Raw genomic sequence first — 13,415 nt, 5'->3', positions numbered from 1 at the left:
CATTCTTGTACATAGGGGCAGTATTATAGTAGTTATATTCTTGTACATAGGGGCAGTATTATAGTAGTTACATTCTTGTACATAGGGGCAGTATTATAGTAGTTACATTCTTGTACATAGGGGCAGTATTATAGTAGTTATATTCTTGTACATAGGGGCAGTATTATAGTAGTTACATTCTTGCACATAGGGGCAGTATTATAGTAGTTACATTCTTGTACATAGGGGCAGTATTATAGTAGTTATATTCTTGTACATAGGGGCAGTATTATAGTAGTTACATTCTTGTACATAGGGGCAGTATTATAGTAGTTACATTCTTGTACATAACATCTTGAGTGAATTTCTTCGGTAATAATCTGTAACTTTCTCGGAGGAGCAGGCGACGTTTTCTTATTTCTTCTCCTTCTGTTTGGAAAGTTCTTGAGCTTTAATTAGTTCTTATAAAGAAGATACAGAATGTGAAACACAAAAGGTCTTGATTTTTCGCAGATTTACGGTGACATTTTTCTGCCATTTTCTCCTGAATGTAGTGGCGGTTTTCTCTTTTCTATCCCATGCTGGGAGACTCATGTTCTGAAATATGCAAATCCCGCCGCCATCTGCTGCATTATGTGCAGGAGCGGCTTCTGTGCGGCGGCGGCGGCTGCATTTACGATTCCTCTCGAGGAAGAAAAAAAAATCAGCTTTATTCACTTTACAGAAAATAACTAAGTGAAGTGAAGAGGTTTCCTCCCGGCTGAGGCCGCCATTAACTGTTGTTGTTGTTGGGTTAACAGCCTCCAGCGCGGAGTGAAACGCGCCGTGCTTGATTTCATTAAGTGCTTGTTGTGTATATCATGTGTGAAGTGTCTTCTGCCAATCTGGAGCAGCGTACGGCAGGAAACACCGCAAACTACGAGCGGCAGAGGCCGAGACAGCCTGATCACTAGCCAGGACCGGGCGCTCAGTGCCAGTAAACACCGCAAACTATGAGCGGCAGAGGCCGAGACAGCCTGATCACTAGCCAGGACCGGGCGCTCAGTGCCAGGAAACACCGCAAACTACGAGCGGCAGAGGCCGAGACAGCCTGATCACTAGCCAGGACCGGGCGCTCAGTGCCAGGAAACACCGCAAACTACGAGCGGCAGAGGCCGAGACAGCCTGATCACTAGCCAGGACCGGGCGCTCATTGCCAGGAAACACCGCAAACTACGAGCGGCAGAGGCCGAGACAGCCTGATCACTAGCCAGGACCGGGCGCTCAGTGCCAGGAAACACCGCAAACTATGAGCGGCAGAGGCCGAGACAGCCTGATCACTAGCCAGGACCGGGCGCTCAGTGCCAGGAAACACCGCAAACTACGAGCGGCAGAGGCCGAGACAGCCTGATCACTAGCCAGGACCGGGCGCTCAGTGCCAGGAAACACCGCAAACTACGAGCGGCAGAGGCCGAGACAGCCTGATCACTAGCCAGGACCGGGCGCTCAATGCCAGGAAACACCGCAAACTACGAGCGGCAGAGGCCGATGCAGCCTGATCACTAGCCAGGACCGGGCGCTCAATGCCAGGAAACACCGCAAACTATGAGCGGCAGAGGCCGAGACAGCCTGATCACTAGCCAGGACCGGGCGCTCAGTGCCAGGAAACACCGCAAACTACGAGCGGCAGAGGCCGAAACAGCCTGATCACTAGCCAGGACCGGGCGCTCAGTGCCAGGAAACACCGCAAACTACGAGCGGCAGAGGCCGAGACAGCCTGATCACTAGCCAGGACCGGGCGCTCAGTGCCAGGAAACACCGCAAACTACGAGCGGCAGAGGCCGAGACAGCCTGATCACTAGCCAGGACCGGGCGCTCAATGCCAGGAAACACCGCAAACTACGAGCGGCAGAGGCCGAGACAGCCTGATCACTAGCCAGGACCGGGCGCTCAATGCCAGGAAACACCACAAACTACGAGCGGCAGAGGCCGATGCAGCCTGATCACTAGCCAGGACCGGGCGCTCAATGCCAGGAAACACCGCAAACTACGAGCGGCAGAGGCCGAGACAGCCTGATCACTAGCCAGGACCGGGCGCTCAATGCCAGGAAACGCCGCAAACTACGAGCGGCAGAGGCCGAGACAGCCTGATCACTAGCCAGGACCGGGCGCTCAGTACCAGGAAACACCGCAAACTATGAGCGGCAGAGGCCGAGACAGCCTGATCACTAGCCAGGACCGGGCGCTCAATGCCAGGAAACACCGCAAACTACGAGCAGCAGAGGCCGAGACAGCCTGATCACTAGCCAGGACCGGGCGCTCAGTGCCAGGAAACACCGCAAACTACGAGCGGCAGAGGCCGAGACAGCCTGATCACTAGCCAGGACCAGGCGCTCAATGCCAGGAAACACCGCAAACTACGAGCGGCAGAGGCCGAGACAGCCTGATCACTAGCCAGGACCGGGCGCTCAATGCCAGGAAACACCGCAAACTACGAGCAGCAGAGGCCGAGACAGCCTGATCACTAGCCAGGACCGGGTGCTCAATGCCAGGAAACACCGCAAACTACGAGTGGCAGAGGCCGATGCAGCCTGATCACTAGCCAGGACCGGGCGCTCAATGCCAGGAAACACCGCAAACTACGAGCGGCAGAGAACGAGACAGCCTGATCACTAGCCAGGACCGGGCGCTCAGTGCCAGGAAACACCGCAAACTACGAGCGGCAGAGGCCGATACAGCCTGATCACTAGCCAGGACCGGGCACTCAATGCCAGGAAACACCGCAAACTACGAGCGGCAGAGAACGAGACAGCCTGATCACTAGCCAGGACTGGGCGTTCAATGCCAGGAAACACCGCAAACTACGAGCGGCAGAGAACGAGACAGCCTGATCACTAGCCAGGACCGGGCGCTCAGTGCCAGGAAACACCGCAAACTACGAGCGGCAGAGGCCGAGACAGCCTGATCACTAGCCAGGACCAGGCGCTCAATGCCAGGAAAACCGCAAACTACGAGCGGCAGAGGCCGAGACAGCCTGATCACTAGCCAGGACCGGGCGCTCAATGCCAGGAAACACCGCAAACTATGAGCGGCAGAGGCCGAGACAGCCTAATCACTAGCCAGGACCGGGTGCTCAATGCCAGGAAACACCGCAAACTACGAGTGGCAGAGGCCGATGCAGCCTGATCACTAGCCAGGACCGGGCGCTCAATGCCAGGAAACACCGCAAACTACGAGCGGCAGAGAACGAGACAGCCTGATCACTAGCCAGGACCGGGCGCTCAGTGCCAGGAAACACCGCAAACTACGAGCGGCAGAGGCCGATACAGCCTGATCACTAGCCAGGACCGGGCACTCAATGCCAGGAAACACCGCAAACTACGAGCGGCAGAGAACGAGACAGCCTGATCACTAGCCAGGACTGGGCACTCAATGCCAGGAAACACCGCAAACTACGAGCGGCAGAGAACGAGACAGCCTGATCACTAGCCAGGACTGGGCGCTCAATGCCAGGAAACACCGCAAACTACAAGCGGCAGAGGCCGAGACAGCCTGATCACTAGCCAGGACCGGGCGCTCAATGCCAGGAAACACCGCAAACTACGAGCGGCAGAGGCCGAGACAGCCTGATCACTAGCCAGGACCGGGCACTCAATGTCAGGAAACACCGCAAACTATAAGCGGCAGAGGCCGAGACAGCCTGATCACTAGCCAGGACCGGGCGCTCAATGCCAGAAAACACCGCAAACTATGAGCGGCAGAGGCCGAGACAGCCTGATCACTAGCCAGGACCGGGCGCTCAGTGCCAGGAAACACCGCAAACTACGAGCGGCAGAGGCCGACGCAGCCTGATTACTAGCCAGGACCGGGCGCTCAATGCCAGGAAACACCGCAAACTACGAGCGGCAGAGGCCGAGACAGCCTGATCACTAGCCAGGACTGGGCGCTCAATGCCAGGAAACACCGCAAACTACGAGCGGCAGAGGCCGAGACAGCCTGATCACTAGCCAGGACTGGGCGCTCAATGCCAGGAAACACCGCAAACTACGAGCGGCAGAGGCCGAGATAGCCTGATCACTAGCCAGGACCGGGCGCTCAGTGCCAGGAAACACCGCAAACTACGAGCGGCAGAGGCCGATGCAGCCTGATCACTAGCCAGGACCGGGCGCTCAGTGCCAGGAAACACCGCAAACTACGAGCGGCAGAGGCCGAGACAGCCTGATCACTAGCCAGGACCGGGCGCTCAATGCCAGGAAACACCGCAAACTACGAGCGGCAGAGGCCGAGACAGCCTGATCACTAGCCAGGACCGGGCGCTCAATGCCAGGAAACACCGCAAACTACGAGCGGCAGAGGCCGAGACAGCCTGATCACTAGCCAGGACCAGGCGCTCAGTGCCAGGAAACACCGCAAACTACAAGCGGCAGAGGCCGAGACAGCCTGATCACTAGCCAGGACCGGGCGCTCAGTGCCAGGAAACACCGCAAACTACGAGCGGCAGAGGCCGAGACAGCCTGATCACTAGCCAGGACCAGGCGCTCAATGCCAGGAAACACCGCAAACTACAAGCGGCAGAGGCCGAGACAGCCTGATCACTAGCCAGGACCGGGCGCTCAATGCCAGGAAACACCGCAAACTACGAGCGGCAGAGGCCGAGACAGCCTGATCACTAGCCAGGACCGGGCACTCAATGCCAGGAAACACCGCAAACTATGAGCGGCAGAGGCCGACGCAGCCTGATCACTAGCCAGGACCGGGCGCTCAATGCCAGGAAACACCGCAAACTACGAGCGGCAGAGGCCGAGACAGCCTGATCACTAGCCAGGACTGGGCGCTCAATGCCAGGAAACACCGCAAACTACGAGCGGCAGAGGCCGAGACAGCCTGATCACTAGCCAGGACCGGGCGCTCAATGCCAGGAAACACCGCAAACTACGAGCGGCAGAGAACGAGACAGCCTGATCACTAGCCAGGACTGGGCGCTCAATGCCAGGAAACACCGCAAACTACGAGCGGCAGAGGCCGAGACAGCCTGATCACTAGCCAGGACCGGGCGCTCAGTGCCAGGAAACACCGCAAACTACGAGCGGCAGAGGCCGATGCAGCCTGATCACTAGCCAGGACCGGGCGCTCAGTGCCAGGAAACACCGCAAACTACGAGCGGCAGAGGCCGAGACAGCCTGATCACTAGCCAGGACCGGGCGCTCAATGCCAGGAAACACCGCAAACTACGAGCGGCAGAGGCCGAGACAGCCTGATCACTAGCCAGGACCGGGCGCTCAATGCCAGGAAACACCGCAAACTACGAGCGGCAGAGGCCGAGACAGCCTGATCACTAGCCAGGACCGGGCGCTCAATGCGAGGAAACACCGCAAACTACGAGCGGCAGAGGCCGAGACAGCCTGATCACTAGCCAGGACCGGGCGCTCAGTGCCAGGAAACACCGCAAACTACGAGCGGCAGAGGCCGACGCAGCCTGATCACTATCCAGGACCGGGCGCACAGTGCCAGGAAACACCGCAAACTATGAGCGGCAGAGGCCGAGACAGCCTGATCACTAGCCAGGACCGGGCGCTCAGTGCCAGGAAACACCGCAAACTACGAGCGGCAGAGGCCGAGACAGCCTGATCACTAGCCAGGACCGGGCGCTCAGTGCCAGGAAACACCGCAAACTACGAGCGGCAGAGGCTGAGAGCCTGATCACTAGCCAGGACCGGGCGCTCAGTGCCAGGAAACACCGCAAACTATGAGAGGCAGAGGCCGATGCAGCCTGATCACTAGCCAGGACCGGGCGCTCAATGCCAGGAAACACCGCAAACTATGAGAGGCAGAGACAGCCTGATCACTAGCCAGGACCGGGCGCTCAATGCCAGGAAACACCGCAAACTACAAGCGGCAGAGGCCGATGCAGCCTGATCACTAGCCAGGACCGGGCGCTCAATGCCAGGAAACACCGCAAACTATGAGAGGCAGAGACAGCCTGATCACTAGCCAGGACCGGGCGCTCAATGCCAGGAAACACCGCAAACTACGAGCGGCAGAGGCCGATGCAGCCTGATCACTAGCCAGGACCGGGCGCTCAATGCCAGGAAACACCGCAAACTACGAGCGGCAGAGGCCGAGACAGCCTGATCACTAGCCAGGACCGGGTGCTCAATGCCAGGAAACACCGCAAACTACGAGTGGCAGAGGCCGATGCAGCCTGATCTCTAGCCAGGACCGGGCGCTCAATGCCAGGAAACACCGCAAACTACGAGCGGCAGAGAACGAGACAGCCTGATCACTAGCCAGGACCGGGCGCTCAGTGCCAGGAAACACCGCAAACTACGAGCGGCAGAGGCCGATACAGCCTGATCACTAGCCAGGACCGGGCACTCAATGCCAGGAAACACCGCAAACTACGAGCGGCAGAGAACGAGACAGCCTGATCACTAGCCAGGACTGGGCGCTCAATGCCAGGAAACACCGCAAACTACGAGCGGCAGAGAACGAGACAGCCTGATCACTAGCCAGGACTGGGCGCTCAATGCCAGGAAACACTGCAAACTACGAGCGGCAGAGGCCGAGACAGCCTGATCACTAGCCAGGACCGGGCGCTCAGTGCCAGGAAACACCGCAAACTACGAGCGGCAGAGGCCGATGCAGTCTGATCACTAGCCAGGACCGGGCGCTCAGTGCCAGGAAACACCGCAAACTACGAGCGGCAGAGGCCGAGACAGCCTGATGACTAGCCAGGACCGGGCGCTCAATGCCAGGAAACACCGCAAACTACGAGCGGCAGAGGCCGAGACAGCCTGATCACTAGCCAGGACCGGGCGCTCAATGCCAGGAAACACCGCAAACTACGAGCGGCAGAGGCCGAGACAGCCTGATCACTAGCCAGGACCAGGCGCTCAGTGCCAGGAAACACCGCAAACTACAAGCGGCAGAGGCCGAGACAGCCTGATCACTAGCCAGGACCGGGCGCTCAGTGCCAGGAAACACCGCAAACTACGAGCGGCAGAGGCCGAGACAGCCTGATCACTAGCCAGGACCGGGCGCTCAGTGCCAGGAAACACCGCAAACTACAAGCGGCAGAGGCCGAGACAGCCTGATCACTAGCCAGGACCGGGCGCTCAATGCCAGGAAACACCGCAAACTACGAGCGGCAGAGGCCGAGACAGCCTGATCACTAGCCAGGACCGGGCGCTCAGTGCCAGGAAACACCGCAAACTACGAGCGGCAGAGGCCGACGCAGCCTGATCACTAGCCAGGACCGGGCGCTCAGTGCCAGGAAACACCGCAAACTATGAGCGGCAGAGGCCGAGACAGCCTGATCACTAGCCAGGACCGGGCGCTCAATGCCAGGAAACACCGCAAACTATGAGCGGCAGAGGCCGACGCAGCCTGATCACTATCCAGGACCGGGCGCTCAGTGCCAGGAAACACCGCAAACTATGAGCGGCAGAGGCCGAGACAGCCTGATCACTAGCCAGGACCGGGCGCTCAGTGCCAGGAAACACCGCAAACTACGAGCGGCAGAGGCCGAGACAGCCTGATCACTAGCCAGGACCGGGCGCTCAGTGCTAGGAAACACCGCAAACTACGAGCGGCAGAGGCTGAGAGCCTGATCACTAGCCAGGACCGGGCGCTCAGTGCCAGGAAACACCGCAAACTATGAGAGGCAGAGGCCGATGCAGCCTGATCACTAGCCAGGACCGGGCGCTCAATGCCAGGAAACACCGCAAACTATGAGAGGCAGAGACAGCCTGATCACTAGCCAGGACCGGGCGCTCAATGCCAGGAAACACCGCAAACTACAAGCGGCAGAGGCCGATGCAGCCTGATCACTAGCCAGGACCGGGCGCTCAATGCCAGGAAACACCGCAAACTATGAGAGGCAGAGACAGCCTGATCACTAGCCAGGACCGGGCGCTCAATGCCAGGAAACACCGCAAACTACGAGCGGCAGAGGCCGAGACAGCCTGATCACTAGCCAGGACCGGGCGCTCAATGCCAGGAAACACCGCAAACTACGAGCGGCAGAGGCCGATGCAGCCTGATCACTAGCCAGGACCGGGCGCTCAATGCCAGGAAACACCGCAAACTACGAGCGGCAGAGGCCGAGACAGCCTGATCACTAGCCAGGACCGGGCGCTCAATGCCAGGAAACACCGCAAACTACGAGCGGCAGAGGCCGAGACAGCCTGATCACTAGCCAGGACCAGGCGCTCAGTGCCAGGAAACACCGCAAACTACAAGCGGCAGAGGCCGAGACAGCCTGATCACTAGCCAGGACCGGGCGCTCAGTGCCAGGAAACACCGCAAACTACGAGCGGCAGAGGCCGAGACAGCCTGATCACTAGCCAGGACCGGGCGCTCAGTGCCAGGAAACACCGCAAACTACAAGCGGCAGAGGCCGAGACAGCCTGATCACTAGCCAGGACCGGGCGCTCAGTGCCAGGAAACACCGCAAACTACGAGCGGCAGAGGCCGACGCAGCCTGATCACTATCCAGGACCGGGCGCTCAGTGCCAGGAAACACCGCAAACTATGAGCGGCAGAGGCCGAGACAGCCTGATCACTAGCCAGGACCGGGCGCTCAATGCCAGGAAACACCACAAACTACGAGCGGCAGAGGCCGACGCAGCCTGATCACTATCCAGGACCGGGCGCTCAGTGCCAGGAAACACCGCAAACTATGAGCGGCAGAGGCCGAGACAGCCTGATCACTAGCCAGGACCGGGCGCTCAGTGCCAGGAAACACCGCAAACTACGAGCGGCAGAGGCCGAGACAGCCTGATCACTAGCCAGGACCAGGCGCTCAGTGCCAGGAAACACCGCAAACTACGAGCGGCAGAGGCTGAGAGCCTGATCACTAGCCAGGACCGGGCGCTCAGTGCCAGGAAACACCGCAAACTATGAGAGGCAGAGGCCGATGCAGCCTGATCACTAGCCAGGACCGGGCGCTCAATGCCAGGAAACACCGCAAACTATGAGAGGCAGAGACAGCCTGATCACTAGCCAGGACCGGGCGCTCAATGCCAGGAAACACCGCAAACTACAAGCGGCAGAGGCCGATGCAGCCTGATCACTAGCCAGGACCGGGCGCTCAATGCCAGGAAACACCGCAAACTATGAGAGGCAGAGACAGCCTGATCACTAGTCAGGACCGGGCGCTCAATGCCAGGAAATACCGCAAACTACGAGCGGCAGAGGCCGAGACAGCCTGATCACTAGCCAGGACCGGGTGCTCAATGCCAGGAAACACCGCAAACTACGAGTGGCAGAGGCCGATGCAGCCTGATCACTAGCCAGGACCGGGCGCTCAATGCCAGGAAACACCGCAAACTACGAGCGGCAGAGAACGAGACAGCCTGATCACTAGCCAGGACCGGGCGCTCAGTGCCAGGAAACACCGCAAACTACGAGCGGCAGAGGCCGATACAGCCTGATCACTAGCCAGGACCGGGCACTCAATGCCAGGAAACACCGCAAACTACGAGCGGCAGAGAACGAGACAGCCTGATCACTAGCCAGGACTGGGCGCTCAATGCCAGGAAACACCGCAAACTACGAGCGGCAGAGAACGAGACAGCCTGATCACTAGCCAGGACCGGGCGCTCAGTGCCAGGAAACACCGCAAACTACGAGCGGCAGAGGCCGATGCAGCCTGATCACTAGCCAGGACCGGGCGCTCAGTGCCAGGAAACACCGCAAACTACGAGCGGCAGAGGCCGAGACAGCCTGATCACTAGCCAGGACCGGGCGCTCAATGCCAGGAAACACCGCAAACTACGAGCGGCAGAGGCCGAGACAGCCTGATCACTAGCCAGGACCAGGCGCTCAGTGCCAGGAAACACCGCAAACTACGAGCGGCAGAGGCCGACGCAGCCTGATCACTAGCCAGGACCGGGCGCTCAGTGCCAGGAAACACCGCAAACTACGAGCGGCAGAGGCCGAGACAGCCTGATCACTAGCCAGGACCAGGCGCTCAGTGCCAGGAAACACCGCAAACTACGAACGGCAGAGGCCGAGACAGCCTGATCACTAGCCAGGACCAGGCGCTCAGTGCCAGGAAACACCGCAAACTACAAGCGGCAGAGGCCGAGACAGCCTGATCACTAGCCAGGACCGGGCGCTCAGTGCCAGGAAACACCGCAAACTACAAGCGGCAGAGGCCGAGACAGCCTGATCACTAGCCAGGACCGGGCGCTCAATGCCAGGAAACACCGCAAACTACGAGCGGCAGAGGCCGAGACAGCCTGATCACTAGCCAGGACCGGGCGCTCAGTGCCAGGAAACACCGTAAACTACGAGCGGCAGAGGCCGAGACAGCCTGATCACTAGCCAGGACCGGGCGCTCAAAGCCAGGAAACACCGCAAACTACGAGCGGCAGAGGCCGAGACAGCCTGATCACTAGCCAGGACCGGGCGCTCAGTGCCAGGAAACACCGTAAACTATGAGCGGCAGAGGCCGAGACAGCCTGATCACTAGCCAGGACCGGGCGCTCAAAGCCAGGAAACACCGCAAACTACGAGCGGCAGAGGCAGAGACAGCCTGATCACTAGCCAGGACCGGGCGCTCAATGTCAGGAAACACTGGAAACTACGAGCGGCAGAGGCCGAGACAGCCTGATCACTAGCCAGGACCGGGCGCTCAGTGCCAGGAAACACCGTAAACTACGAGTGGCAGAGAACGACACAGCCTGATCACTAGCCAGGACCAGGCGCTCAGTGCCAGGAAACACCGCAAACTACGAGCGGCAGAGGCCGAGACAGCCTGATCACTAGCCAGGACCGGGCGCTCAGTGCCAGGAAACACCGCAAACTACGAGCGGCAGAGGCCGATGCAGCCTGATCACTAGCCAGGACCGGGCGCTCAATGCCAGGAAACACCGCAAACTACGAGCGGCAGAGGCCGATGCAGCCTGATCACTAGCCAGGACCGAGCGCTCAATGCCAGGAAATACCGCAAACTACGAGCGGCAGAGGCCGAGACAGCCTGATCACTAGCCAGGACCGGGCGCTCAATGCCAGGAAACACCGTAAACTATAAGCGGCAAAAGCCGACGCAGCCTGATCACTAGCCAGGACCGGGCGCTCAATGCCAGGAAACACCGCAAACTATAAGCGGCAAAAGCCGACGCAGCCTGATCACTAGCCAGGACCGAGCGCTCAATGTCAGGCAGTTGCCAGGAAAGCCAGCCAGACACTGCCATGTAGGCTCCTCTACAGTCCTCTATAGCCACCGCTCCTATGTACTCCACACTGTCATAAATGGATTTATATTCTGCACTAAAGACAGTCATGCCATACAATTCACTGCATCTTGTAACTGCACAGACTGGTTTCATTTTCTGGATAATGTACAGTCTTGTTTTATCTACTATACAATACACTGTACGTCTATACTGCACAGACTTGTGTTTATCCACTGTGCACTAGATTGTATTTATACACTGCACAGACTAATGTTATGTCCTGGATGATAGACTGCATTTCTAAACAACACAGACTTGTTTTATCTACTATACAACAGACTGCCTCCTAATAAGCACAGACTTATTTTGGTTCTTCCTACCCATAAAGACTTGCTTCATCTTCCATACAACATACTGTATCTTTACATTGTACAGACTTATTTAATTCTCTTAATGATAGACTGTATCCTTATACTGCACAGACTTGTTTTATTTCTTGCACAGATTCGTTTTATATATTATACAATAAACTATTTCTACAGTGCAAACTTGTTGTATATACTATACACTAGACTGCCTCCTAATGTGCACAGACTTGTTTCATATACAATAGACTATATCTATACTGCACAGACTTGTTTTATATACTATACAGTAGACTGCCTCTAAGTGTGGACAGACTTGTTTTTATACACTATACAGTAGAGTACCTCCTGATGTGCACAGACTTGTCATATATTATACAGTATCCTGCCTCCTAGTGTGCACAGACTTTTATATACTGTACAGTACACTGCCTTCTCGTGTGCACAGACTTGTTTTATATGCTATACAGTAGACTGCCTCCTCGTGTGCACAGACTTGTTTTATATGCTATACAGTAGACTGCCTCCTCGTGTGCACAGACTTGTTTTATATGCTATACAGTAGACTGCCTCCTCGTGTGCACAGACTTGTTTTACATACTATACAGTATACTGCCTCCTAGTGTGCACAGACTTGTTTTATATACTATACAGTATTCTGCCTCCTAGTGTGCAGACATTTATATACTGTACAGTACCCTGCCTCCTCGTGTGCACAGACATGTTTTATATACTATACAGTACACTGCCTCCTCGTGTGCATAGACTAGTTGTATATACTGTACAGTACACTGCCTCCTCGTGTGCACAGACTAGTTGTATATACTGTACAGTACACTGCCTCCTCGTGTGCACAGACTAGTTTTATATACTGTACAGTACACTGCCTCCTCGTGTGCACAGACTTGTTTTATATACTATACAGTACACTGCCTCCTCGTGTGCACAGACTAGTTTTATATACTGTACAGTACACTGCCTCCTCGTGTGCACAGACTTGTTTTATATACTATACAGTACACTGCCTCCTCGTGTGCACAGACTAGTTTCATATACTGTACAGTACACTGCCTCCTCGTGTGCAGACTAGTTTTATATACTGTACAGTACACTGCCTCCTCGTGTGCACAGACTTGTTTTATATACTATACAGTACACTGCCTCCTCGTGTGCACAGACTAGTTTCATATACTGTACAGTACACTGCCTCCTCGTGTGCACAGAATAGTTTCATATACTGTACAGTATACTGCCTCCTCGTGTGCACAGAATAGTTTCATATACTGTACAGTACACTGCCTCCTCGTGTGCACAGACTAGTTTTATATACTGTACAGTACACTGCCTCCTCGTGTGCACAGACTTGTTGTATATACTGTACAGTAGACTGCCTCCTCGTAATGTGCACGGGGCTTGTGTATGTCGGTATGGCAGCTGCCGGTGCTGTGGGAGGAGGCAGAGTCTGGAGATTTGCACATGTCTCCGTTGCCGCCATTCGTCGTCCTTCACAATTACCCGTTGCTGGGGATTGTCTCGTCTTCACAGGGGAGTGCTCCCTTCATCTGCAGTGCGGACGTGCGGCGTCCTGTGATGTGACAACTTCTCGGGGACCGTCACTTTCCGCCATTAGAGGACGGCACTGACTCTCCTCAGAACTTCTCCCGCTGTCACTAGGTTTTGTTCATCCATAATAAAGGCTCGTCTGGGCCGCGCTTCGCTTCTCGCTGAGTAATTCAACATTTTTAACACATTAAAGAACTTTTTGAAGAAGGAAAGTGACTTGAAAGACGTCTAGTAACGAAGCGGACACAAAGCGGCGGTCGCGGGGTGACTCCGCCAGCAGAAGAGCGCGTGGGCTCTCACCGGAGGAGCCGGGGGTGGCGCGGAGGAAAGGAAGCCGCCGCCGCAC

The sequence above is a fragment of the Anomaloglossus baeobatrachus genome, chromosome 12 (genome assembly GCF_048569485.1).
Source record: "Anomaloglossus baeobatrachus isolate aAnoBae1 chromosome 12, aAnoBae1.hap1, whole genome shotgun sequence".
NCBI classification, from domain to species: Eukaryota; Metazoa; Chordata; class Amphibia; order Anura; family Aromobatidae; genus Anomaloglossus; species Anomaloglossus baeobatrachus.
The sequence above is the reverse complement of the archived record's forward strand: the minus strand, read 5'-3'. Positions refer to the sequence as shown.